A 12,564-nucleotide genomic window follows, 5' to 3' on the forward strand; every position below is an offset into this window, starting at 1 on the left:
ATCAGCTCCTAAGTTCTAACCCTTTCGTTTATTCCTTGACCTCTGAGTGAAACGTCATGGGGTTAAGGGATAGTGGATAGGAGAATTCAAAAGGATTTAGGAGAAGAGACTGCGGTACTTTAGGCCCATTCCCAAACCGCCCCCTACACCCTACCCCTACACCCTACCCCTACACCCTACCTCTCCGTTTGCGCGTTCACGCGGAGGGTCCGCCATGTTGAGGGCTTTTCCAAACCAACGAGTGTGGAGCGGTGTGGAGGGGAGTGGGCTATCAAGCCCTCAAACAGCGAGTCTGCATCGGTGCTGACTTGAGACCGGTCTCTACCTGACCGGAGTCACGCTGTGTGTGTCCGTCAGGAAACAAGCTGTTAACAAGTAGTTCCAGCAAACATCCACTAATAAACTGCGATGTTAACAACCTCAAGATAACCTCATATGTTTTAACTAGGATCATACCTGTGTTTAGTCTAGAAAAAGGTAAATGTGTGCATTTTATTATAAAGTTGTGTATACTTACAGACTGTTGCAAAAACTAAGAAGCTTATAAACATCAGGTCTAAAACTAAAAGAGCTTTACAAAAAAGTAACACAATGAAAGATGTTTGGAGTTTTATTTGAGTTATCAATTTACATTTTTTGTCTAAGAGATGCTCATTTGAAACCGTTGTTGCATACAGTTACGGCACTTTCTGTTTCTGCCGGAGAGAGGGGGGTTTGTCCCAAAGCTTGCTGCTGTATTTACTCCCTCCATCTGACAGGAGGGAGCTTCGTTGACTGCGAGTGTGGCTACAGACGGAGTTCACTCTGTCACGGAGGGGTAGGGTCGAGGGAGTGGTTTGGGATTGGGCCTGAGAGAATCCGACTGCACTTTCACTATCCGACGTGTTTATGATGCCCCAGCGGACTTCATAAATGTAAGTCTGCTGCTGTGGGGAAACTCAAGCCCCCAGGAGGTGCGCCGGACTCTGATGAGAATATTTGTTGTGGCCAAACGGCGGTACTACACTTCCGTTAGGTTGCTGGTCCCGGAAACACCACAAAGAGTGGTCTGTAAATCGTTGAATAACTTTTTTTAAACTAAATAAACTACCCAGTATGAACACTTGTATAGAAAAATGTGCTAATAACGTTATTCTGAGAGTTATTTCCCTCTGCTATATGAACGTGCATCTAACCTACGGGACCGCGCTGCCCGGCACGTTCATGTTACGTGTTCGGTTCAACATGCGTTTATCTTTATCCATGGATACCCAAAAAGAACGGACCCATATCGCCTGACTGCCATCCCACGGGGACGAAGGTACGTTTTAACCGTTTGTTTTTTTGTTCTAATTGAAACAACAAAAAAAGCAGAAACAGGTCGTTTTTTTTTTCCAATTTTGCCCCAAAACGAAAAAACGGAAATTCAGCTCGTTTTTTCGTTTTTCTGTTCTTACTGTTAAAACAAGTATACCACTCAATGTTTCGTTTCCCTAAGTGGGTGTGTCTCCAGCGCCTCCTTGCTTCTGATTGGCTAGTGTGCCCTACGCTTGCGCTGTACTCTTCAAAATAAAGGTTCTACGTCTTTGCTTTTAGACTGCGTTACAAATATACGCATATTATTATATTCATACATACAAGTACAAGTCTGTCCGTATGTCTGTCTTTCTATGTATATGTCTGTCTCGATGTCTTTCTATCTCGATGTCTGTCTGTCTGTCTTTCTGTAACTATATTTTAGAGTTTAAAGCGTAGCCACTTTTACTCCACTACATGTATTTAAAACCTTTAGTAACTTTACAGATTTGGATTAATTATGTGAAATGTAATCAACACTTAAATCAGACTTTAGTTCTATTATTCTGAAATGGACCAATCTGCACAATGACTACTTTTACTGTCGCTACTTTCACTATATTTTGATGATAATACTTTTCTACTTTCACTTGAGGAACATTTTGAATGCAGGACTTTTATTTGTAAAAGAGTATTCTTACACTCTGGTACTTCTACTTTGACTCAAGTACAAGATCTGAGTACTTCTACTTTTACTCAAGTACAAGATCTAATTACTTCGACAACCTCTGATTAATGGTTGATTTCCAAATGTTCTGTTGGTGCGTGGATGATAAAATAATAGTGTTTGATTGTATTGCCTTACGTATGCAGCTATTTGCCTGTGTTTAGAAACATAATTAAACATACCATGGACACTAGAGATGTTAAGATTCACCGATTCGCATCGGTGCACCGGCATAAACGTTCAAGATGCGAGTGCACCGGTTGAAAGAGTGCACATCGGCTACAGTTTGGGTTGAACTCGCGATGCATCGATTGCGTAGCGTCTTTGCATCGGTAAAAAACCGATTCATTCATATAAAATCCCCTTATCTTGTCAACGTTCAGCAGAGACGATCTTTGATATTTGCTTCGCCACTACGGAGAACGAGAGTCTCAGTTATCAACACACACGGAAGTTGAGGAGAAAGAGAAACACAGCGCAGCGAAAAATACCTACAAATCAAACGTTTGGCAACACTTGGGATTGTTCAAGAAAGACGGTGTAATAGTCATTTATGCTATATAGTTGACCGCAGGTCATGGAGAGTAATAAGGTATCCGTAGACCTTTGTATGAGGTATCTTTATTACTTAACAGGTCTACAGCCATGATACATAGATCCGTCCTAGATGCGGACTTGCATACACACAGTATCACTCCGCAGCCGCACCCCATCAGTAACGTCCTGATGGTATATGTGCGCGGCACTATTACTACAGACGGTCATCTTGAAAAATCACTCGCAAATTGTTAACGATGCCGAGCCGCTTTAAAGTACACAAGTAGTACGAGGAACTTAGCGACGCACATAAAGAGGCGACGTGGGGTCTGCGGCTGAAAAGAGAAACCTGAAAGTGAGACATATGAGTTAAATCATTCAGTGAGGTGTTCTGTCAGAGAGAGGTGTTTAGCTTACAGCAGCCTGTGACGGCCAATAATAATTTAAATGTCTTCCTTACTGTAAGCAGTTATGAAATACCTGTTTGTGAAAGGTTATTTGTTTTCTTTATTGTTCAGATAGAAACCACTGCTTTCTGCTCACTGGTGAGTTAGCCTATGAATGAGTGTTAAGCACATCAGGCTGGCAGCTGTATGGGCATTGCTCTATGGTAGCTGTTATTTGCACATTGTTAATCATGAGCAATGCATCCTTACATTGTTTAACTGTGAGGTGTTATACAATTGTACTCTGGAGAGCTTTTAAAGGTAAAAAAATAAACGGCATGATGGGATGTGCAGTACCAAATATGTAAAGCACTTTTTTGTTAATGTATGATTTGCTGCATATAAGGAATAAAACAAAAATCCTCTGTCGTACCATATTGAAGTATCATTATTTTTTCATCGTGTTGAATCGCATCGTATCGCCCCGAATCGCATAATGTTGAATCAAATCGTATCGAACTGTATCGCAACAGGGGTGAATCGTATCGTATCGCATCGCCTGGTATTTCAAAGGTATCGTTAATGTATCGTATCGTGGTAACGTATCGAGATGCGCATCGCATCGGCCTCAGTGATGGAGATTGACATCCCTAATGGACACACATTCAAACTATTTTCCATTTATTAAACATTGCAGATGAACAATTAGTCATACAGATAAAGAAAACTACAACAATAATTTTCTGTATGATAATATCATGGAACTTGGAATTTGAACACACACCACTTAACAATAAACAATAAACTTAACAATAAAAGACTGAACTGCTGTCCACTTTAGGGTAGGGCCCTTAAAGCATCCAGTGCTGCAGACAGTCCAGCATCCTGGGTATACACTGGCTCCTGATCCCTGCACTTGCCTTTACACATATCTTCTTACAATGCCTATGAGATCCTTTATCCCGTTTTGGAATGGTGCTGGCTCGTTATGAATGGCACGCTCAAAGAGTTCAGCAATGTCCGCATAGTTCCTTGCAAATTCTTGTTCAGCTGCTGTCTGGTGCTCCACAGTGGCAAATGGGTTTCTCCCAAACAGCGACACTCGTGTCAGAGAGGACCCCACGTCCTGATGATAGCAGTCTGCAGCATCTGTAGCTTCAGGCAAAAGATCTGCAGGCAGTCTCTTTGGGCACCCACCATGAGCAAGTTGATCTGGGATACCCTTACCTTAAAAAAAAACACAAATAAGTGGCCATTGTTAGTGTAATGTTACATATCATGCATAACAATGAACCTCACACAGCGTATAATCATAGCCTGTGCTATTAGTACACTTCTTACAAACTTTAAAAAGTATGTTTTTAATTTGACTGTTTATGTACTTACCAGAAATATATGTTTCATGCAATAAGAGCAATCTATAAACTAGACAGTAGATATGTCTTTACTCAGACAATTATTGAAATATTGTAATATATACATGCCACATTTAAACATTTCCATCAACCTAGTGTAAAAAAGGGGATGCAGAGAGAAACAAATGTAGGATATAAGTACAACTTATAAAAATGCATAAAGAAGGTCATTTGTTATGGGGCTTAAGTAACATTCTGAAAACTGCTATAAAAACTTTGGATTCTGTGTGCATTCCAGGACTGCACCATCCGGTCAAGTCCAATTTTGGCTACCTGACAGGTAAGAGTGGACACACAATATCGTGTGATGTTGTCTTCGAGGTTTAGTTCCTCCTGGTCAACAAGGTGGTTGAGTGCGCCTTTCAGAGGGTAGTTTACCCTGTTGTTTACCTCTGGCCACATCCTTTCTATAGTATGATTCTGTCATTTAAAGTAAACAAAAATGAGAAGAGTCAAATGTAGAGAGCACATTGTAATTTCCCAATTTCTTTCCCAATTTCCGGCTTGTATTTTATCCATTTCCTGTTGTATCTAGTTCAAAAGTACTGTGTATCTCTCCTATGTCATAGGAAAAAGCTAGCAGTCCCCTAGAGAAGTTTAGTGAACGCCATGGGTCTATTGACAGCTTTATCAGCTAGCAGTTGGGTGAATCATGGAATGAGATCAGAAATATTTTTATTTGTCTCGCCACAGGGTAATTTACATGATTACAGCAGATAAAGTGAGGAATAAAAGACAAAAATGGCTATGTGGGGATTGTCCACAGTATTGAGTATGTAAGTCGCTTTGGATAAAAGCGTCTAACAAGTAACATGTAATGTAATGTATGAACACGTTGATTGCAATTCAGATAAAAAACAACTCGTCTGTGTTGATTTTGTTTGCATGTATGGCTGTCTGCCTGTGTTATTCCGGTAGTCTGCCAATTTCTCCTGCATGAAAAGAGTCAAGTAGAATTATTTTCCATGGTATACTCGGATTTGGTCCCTCATTCCATATCGTAGGACAGCACTCCTGCAAAACAGCAATACAAAAGTCTTATGACATGTAACAGAATTTCATGTTTGTTGTTACAACCTAAGCATTGCTGAAGCGAATTTTGTACGCAGTTAAAATGTTGATCTCATCAATCAATTACCAAGTAACGTACAATATACAGTGGTTACCTGTCAGTAGTTTTCGATTTACAATATTTTTCCCAAATAAAACTGTTCAAATAAAGCTACATTTAGCCATTGTGTTTTTATTTAGCTAAACGTTTACTAAATTATTTACTGTCTGCAACCTTTTTGTTAGGTTATTATTATATTATTATAACAGAAACAGGGCACTGAAACTTACTGGTAAACCTCTTGATATATGGTAAGGTTGTTTTTCACTGGCATGGTGGAGTGGCTTACAATGTTGCTGGAGAATCCGTCCACGGCAAGGACGTGGGTCACCCCATACATCACCAGTTTCTCGTTTTGGTCAATGTGCAATTTGTGACCCATGTACTCTGCACTGTATGGCACTGGATTTAAATTCCTTAATCTCTGAGGAATTAAACACAATGTTATTGTTCTCACAATATGTTCACATCAATGTACAATACAGGAACATCTAGATGTTTTTTAATAATACCTACACGATACCGATCTGCATGATATGGCTGGTTAGTTTCTCTGCGGACACGGCCAACACGCCCCTCTGATGCTCGGATTCCTTTTGAGGCCAGGTAACCAGTCATCATTTTTCTTCCATATGTTGGTCCAGTCTGAATTTTTAAACACAAAACAAAAACTAAATAGGACCAAGGTACGTTTTAACTGTTTGTTTTTTAGTTCTAATTTAAACCAAAAAACCCCAGAATAGTTATCTCATTATTATTTACACAATTATGTCCAAAGTTATTAGTGAGTATTTCTGTCACATCATTGTTAAGCCTCAACTCAGCTCCTATGTCTCAAAGAAAACCCATAATTCAGGGCTCGTTACATTTGTTTGTATTTTGAGAATAATCAATATACATATTAAACCGGAACTTTAGTCCACTGATGTATTGTTCCCCCACGGACAAATATCGGGGGTAGTAGCTTCCGGAACCGGAAGTTGCATTGTTTTTAGCATTCACAGTAGGATGTAGCATATCAAGCAGCATTAGTGAAGAGATGGATAAAAACGTGTGTAGTTACATACTAAACACACCGTCTCCAACTGCCACTCATCGATGCTAACATACAGGGCCGGCCCTAGACTTTTGGGGGCCCTAAGCGAGCTTTGGCTTGGGGGCCCCCCTCACTCTAGCGTGTTCTCACTACACACAACACGGAACCAACTTTTGTCTTATGATGTTAGCATAAGCACACATATTGTATACATAAGCATGTAAACACCGTGGACCTAACCTCCTCTAGGGGGGTCCTCACCTCCTCTAGGGGGGTCCGGGGGCATGCTCCCCCTGGATCTTTTTTAAATTTTTTATATTGAAGTTAAAAGCATCAATCTGGTGCACTTTGAGAGAAAAATTAAGAGATCTATGGATACATCTCTCAACACCCATATGAAACAGAACTGTAAACAGATTTTTCTTTATGGATATTTTACAAATCACTTAAACTGTATTCTTGTTTTGTCATATAGTATTTCATAACTGCTTTTCATTTATTCTCTCTGGCTGTCCATCTCATAATGTTCACATAGAAACTAGCTGTCAATAGGAATATCATTCAGAAGAATTATAATTTCTTGCAAAAATCTGTCACAAAAAGAGGTTGCACATTTAAATGCAGGTGTTGTTATGGCAACGTCAGTGTCCATACAGCCACATTTACTGCTGCAAATACGTTCAAACATGCTGTTGACACACAGTGGCAACTATTCCACCATTTCAGCTGACTTTTTCTCAGAAATACTGTCACATAACATCCATGTATTTCAGTGCTAGGTTGATGCTTAGCTAAGCTAACTATGAAACACTTTAACTGACAGGACTCCGGATCAACTGTGTACTGTAAGGTAGCTTCTAGCTTCATGTCGAACAGTAAGTCAACATTTCCCAGAGAGCTTTCTTTGAAACGCTAAAAAACATAACATTTAGATTGTATGACCAAGTGTTTATTTAATATCTGGCTAGCTATAGCTACTTGCTAACGGTTTAGCTTACCCCCGCGATTCAAAGTAACGTCAACGTAGCTGTAATTTATTCTTTGCTTACATGTTCACATAACTTGGAAGTTTACTGACATTTACATACCTTGTTTACCTGGCTCAAGTGATGGCTCTGGGGTTGTTGAGCCACCGTGAATTGTCGTCTTTTTTAAGAAAATGTTTTCTTATGTCCATCTTCAAAAACTCTGAGTCCGACTGACAGTTTATTTTAAACATTGTCACAGCTCACAGGATAGGTACCTGTCAGCCAATAAGACAGATGTTTATTTCCATTTAACTCTCTGGTTGGTCTGGTGTCTTGCCTCTGTTGCATTCAGTGAACACGGGAAATTACAATCCTCCCATCCTCTCATGATGAGGTTCAGGTAAAGCACGGTTAATGTATTATATTATTGACTCAATAATATAATACATGACTTTGAGAGTAGGCAATCTACGCATATTAACACAATTAGTTAAACGTACTTATCACGGCGACTGTGTACTGTTTTTTCTTTGTATATATTAAACAAAATGTTTTTTGCTAGGGGGCCCCTTAGTGGCTGCGGGGCCCTAAGCGGCCGCTTATGTCGCTTAATGGGTCGGGCCGGCTCTGCTAACATATCAACTGTTACTATATGGTTAACTATCATGTATATAGCTATTTAAATGCTTATGAATGGATGTTTAGCTACGTCAATAGAGGGCAACGGAATATGACGCCGCCAACCAATGGGAGAAGACTGGAGGTACCAGAGTTTATAATCGGAGCTGAAACGTTTATACGGCCCCTCTCCCGTCGCAGCCTCAGAGGAACGTCATGTTTACTATAATTAAAACCCTGTCAATTTTACAAGAAGTTTCTTGGATTCTTTCTGGCCATTTACTCCTCCCAGCATTCCAAAGCCAAACAGTAGGCTATAGAGTCGTGCAGTGACACGTCCTAAAATCATAAATCTTTCAATTCGATTTATGATTATAAAATTATAAAAGTAGGGTAAACATGTGGAGATTATCCGACTGAACAAACCGTGATCCATCTCTTAAATGTGTGTCAACCGCAGACATTATTTCGAGCTATTTTCCAAAATCCTATGGCAAAATTGCATAGCTTTTTTGTCGAGGAAACCAGAAGGAACTTACTTCCGGGTTTTAGGACGCTTCACTACACCACTCTATTACTATGAAGTAATTTCAATCAGGAGAGACGTGATGTATGGAATACATGTTTATTATCGGGTCACATTATATAAATGAAACATAATGATGACAGTTTACAACAAGTGAATGAAATGGTGTTTGGCGATTAGGCCCAGGTTTTGTAGGATGTCATTCGGGAAGGGAAGAACCGTTTCCGATGAACCCCCCCGGGTCTAGACACTGGTGGTGGTGATAAGTGGTTAGGTCCGGTTGGAAGGGAGAAGGTTGGGCTTGGCCCTGAGTTGGAAGCAGGAGGCGAAGGGGTGGAGGAGGGTTGCGCGTTGACACCTGGAAGACAGCTGATGGAAAAGGGGAGAGCATATATAGAGGGATTAACGGGTGCGATGATTAGGCTTGTGAACGGAGGGAATTGATAGGTTAGCTGAGGAGTGGCGCTCCCTATCATTTAGTGAAGGGAGCGAGTATTGCCATGACGCGCAATACAAAGTGATAGGTCTTCCTGCCTGAACTTGCGCTGAGCTTCATTTCAATCAGGAGAGACGTGATGTATGGAATACATGTTTATTATCGGGTCACATTATATAAATGAAACATAATGATGACAGTTTATAACAAGTGAATGAAATGGTGTTTGGCGATTAGGCCCAGGTTTTGTAGGATGTCATTCGGGAAGGGAAGAACCGTTTCCGATGAACCCCCAAAAGAAGTGAAAGTATGAAGTACTGAACGTGATGAAATCTTACCTTGTGGGATGCAGTGGAAATCTATGGATGAAATGAGAGGTTAATACATGTGGGGATTTAGACATACTGATGCTTCCTAGGCATCCTCCCTGGACGTACAGGGCTTCCTGGACGTACAGGGCATCCTGGACATACAGGGCGTCCTGGACATACGGGGCTTCCCGGACGTACGGGGCATCCCGGACGTACGGGGCATCCCGGACATACGGGGCGTCCCGGACATACGGGGCGTCCCGGACATGCTAAGAACCACCACCAGTTATATGCATACGTACCAATTTGAAGGTTGGAGAGACCTTTCGATAGCCAGCACGGCACTGGGGTTCGGACGAATGTAGGATGAGAAGCGGTTGTTGTAGGGAAGAGGAACAATTACCTTGATTGCGGCAGGTTTGCTGCACCTATCCTGAACGAGCCCTGAAATGCTCTTAAGACACCACCACCAGTTATATGCATGTATACCAGAGGTAAGCTGGAGAGATCTTGGATAGCCGGCACGAGCCGATGCCCGGCGAAGAGGGAGATGTAGACAATGTAATGCGGCTGTTAGCTTGAGTACAATGATGCATGAATATCGTACCCTGCTTAACATAAGCCATGTGAGCATGAAACCAAATATATGAGTGCAATATGAGCAGCATGAAATAATATTTGCTTAGGTAAATGCTGAGACATGACCCATGATATAGGCAGGGCGCAACGCTAACTTTTAAAAGTGGTTGCCAGGCTGGCAACCAGGCATCCGCTTTTGGTTGCCAGCTGGAAATACGGTTGCCCTTTTTTTTTGATACCTTATATTTTAAATAATTAAGATGCTATACAGTTATACATCAACTTAATAATGAACATGTGACACAAGAATGTTCAAATGCTTTACAATAAGTAATTAACGCACTTATTTTAACCTAAGTGGTAGTAAACTTGTCCACCCTCAATTGCTGGTATACAAAATACCAGTAGTGCTGCCGTTTCCGATGAACCCCCAAAATGTGTGCATCCAGACTCGGTGAGGACACTATCGATACTGACTCAGCAATCACTGTAAGTTATATTCTTGTTTAAATAGACTTCTCTGTTTCATTTATTCTACTCTGTATAATTGTTCTGTAGTTATTGTAGCTAAAACGGCGATTTCTGAGAGATTTTAAAATCTCAGATCTGCTCAACTCCAGCTGTAACTCAGGTCTCAGTGAGTCACGCCCCTCAAGTGTGCATTACAATAGGTAGGAAGACTCTGCTGATTGCGTGAAGTGCAAAACGCTTCCCAGCTGAAAAACATTTTAAATAGCGCATTTCAAATCAGAATAACTCAGTGTGCATCCAGACTCGGTGAGGACACTATCGATACTGACTCAGCAATCACTGTAAGTTATATTCTTGTTTAAATAGACTTCTCTGTTTCATTTATTCTACTCTGTATAATTGTTCTGTAGTTATTGTAGCTAAAACGGCGATTTCTGAGAGATTTTAAAATCTCAGATCTGCTCAACTCCAGCTGTAACTCAGGTCTCAGTGAGTCACGCCCCTCAAGTGTGCATTACAATAGGTAGGAAGACTCTGCTGTCGCCCATCAGCAGAAAATAGTTAACTAATTACAGGGGCGTGCCCCCAAAGCTGTGAGAACTGAGAATCAGGTATCCATCTTAGGTTGCGTTTTCCTGGAGCGTCAGCTTCAGCGTCAGCCAGACGAAGACTGACAAAGACATTGGAGTCCTGTGGGAGTAATACTGACAAAGACATTGGAGTCCTGTGGGAGTCACGTGGGAGGCAAAGAGGAGGCAAATCCTACTCTGATTGCGCCAAGTATCGCTGGTGTTATTTAGTTTTATTCAATTCTCTTGGGTTCTCTAGCCCCTCATGCTATAATCATGTGTATTTTCTGCATTCCTGTTCATGTGTCTTCTCGCAATTATCACTGGCCCCGTGTTTCTCCTAATCGATCTCACCGGCCTGCTCTCGTCTATCCCACATGCTCCACTGAGATCCAACATCTCGTTTCAGGGGGCCTGTGGAACTGCCAGTCAGCTGTCCCTAAGGCTGACTTCATCTCTGGCTACGCTTCCCTGCAGTCTCTGGATTTCCTTGCTCTCACGGAGACCTGGATCACTCCATCCAACACATCCACCCCAGCAGCTCTCTCCACAGCATATTCCTTCTCCCATACACCCAGACCCTCTGGCAGAGGAGGTGGCACTGGTCTCCTGCTCTCTCCCAAATGGAGCTTTTCCCTCTTCAAGCTACCTAATTTCACTCCTTCCACCTTTGAATTCCATGCCGTCACAGTAACCCATCCTATACAATTAACCATTGTTGTTCTCTACCGTCCACCAGGCGCCTTGGGGTACTTCTTGGAGGAGTTAGATAATCTCCTCTCACACATCCCTGAAACTGGCCCTCCCGCTGTACTTCTCGGAGATTTCAACCTCCAGACAGGGAAGATATCTGAACTAACATCTCTGTTAACCACCTTTGCTTTCTCACTGTCTCCATCCCCACCAACTCATAAAGCTGGCAATGTCCTTGATCTCATATTCTCAAGGAACTGCTCTACTTCTAACCTCTCTGTAAACCCGCTCCACACATCCGATCACTTCTTCATTTCATTCTCTCTACCCCTTTCCAAACATAACAACCTAATCTCTTCTAACTCTGCTCCTGTCCGCCGTAACCTCCGTTCCCTCTCCCCCTCTACCTTTACCTCATCGGTGCTCTCAGCCCTCCCTTCCTCTGACTCGTTCCAACTCCTGCCTCCAAACACTGCTGCAAAAACTCTCCTCTCGACTCTCTCATCCTCTCTGGACTTTCTCTGTCCTCTCACATCGCGGCCGGCTCGTCAGTCCCCTCCTGCTCCCTGGCTAAATGACGCACTGCGTGCTAATAGAACCATCCTTCGGGCAGCAGAGCGGAAATGGTGGAAATCCAAACACCATGACGACCTCCTAACCTATCGGGCTCTCCTCTCCTCTTTCTCTGCTTCCATCTCTCAGGCAAAAAGCACTTTCTTTCAAGATAAGATCCAATCTTCCTATTCCAATCCCCAAAAACTATTTTCTATCTTCTCCACCCTCTTGGACCCCCCCAAAGCACCTCCCCCCTCCTCCCTTCTGTCAAGCGACTTTGTTAACCACTTTGAAAAAAAGGTTGATGATATTCGCTCTTCTTTTTCTGACTCACCTTTACTCACCGCTGGG

Source organism: Notothenia rossii, assembly GCF_949606895.1.
Source record: "Notothenia rossii genome assembly, contig: scaffold_114, whole genome shotgun sequence".
In the NCBI taxonomy this organism is placed as follows: domain Eukaryota; kingdom Metazoa; phylum Chordata; class Actinopteri; order Perciformes; family Nototheniidae; genus Notothenia; species Notothenia rossii.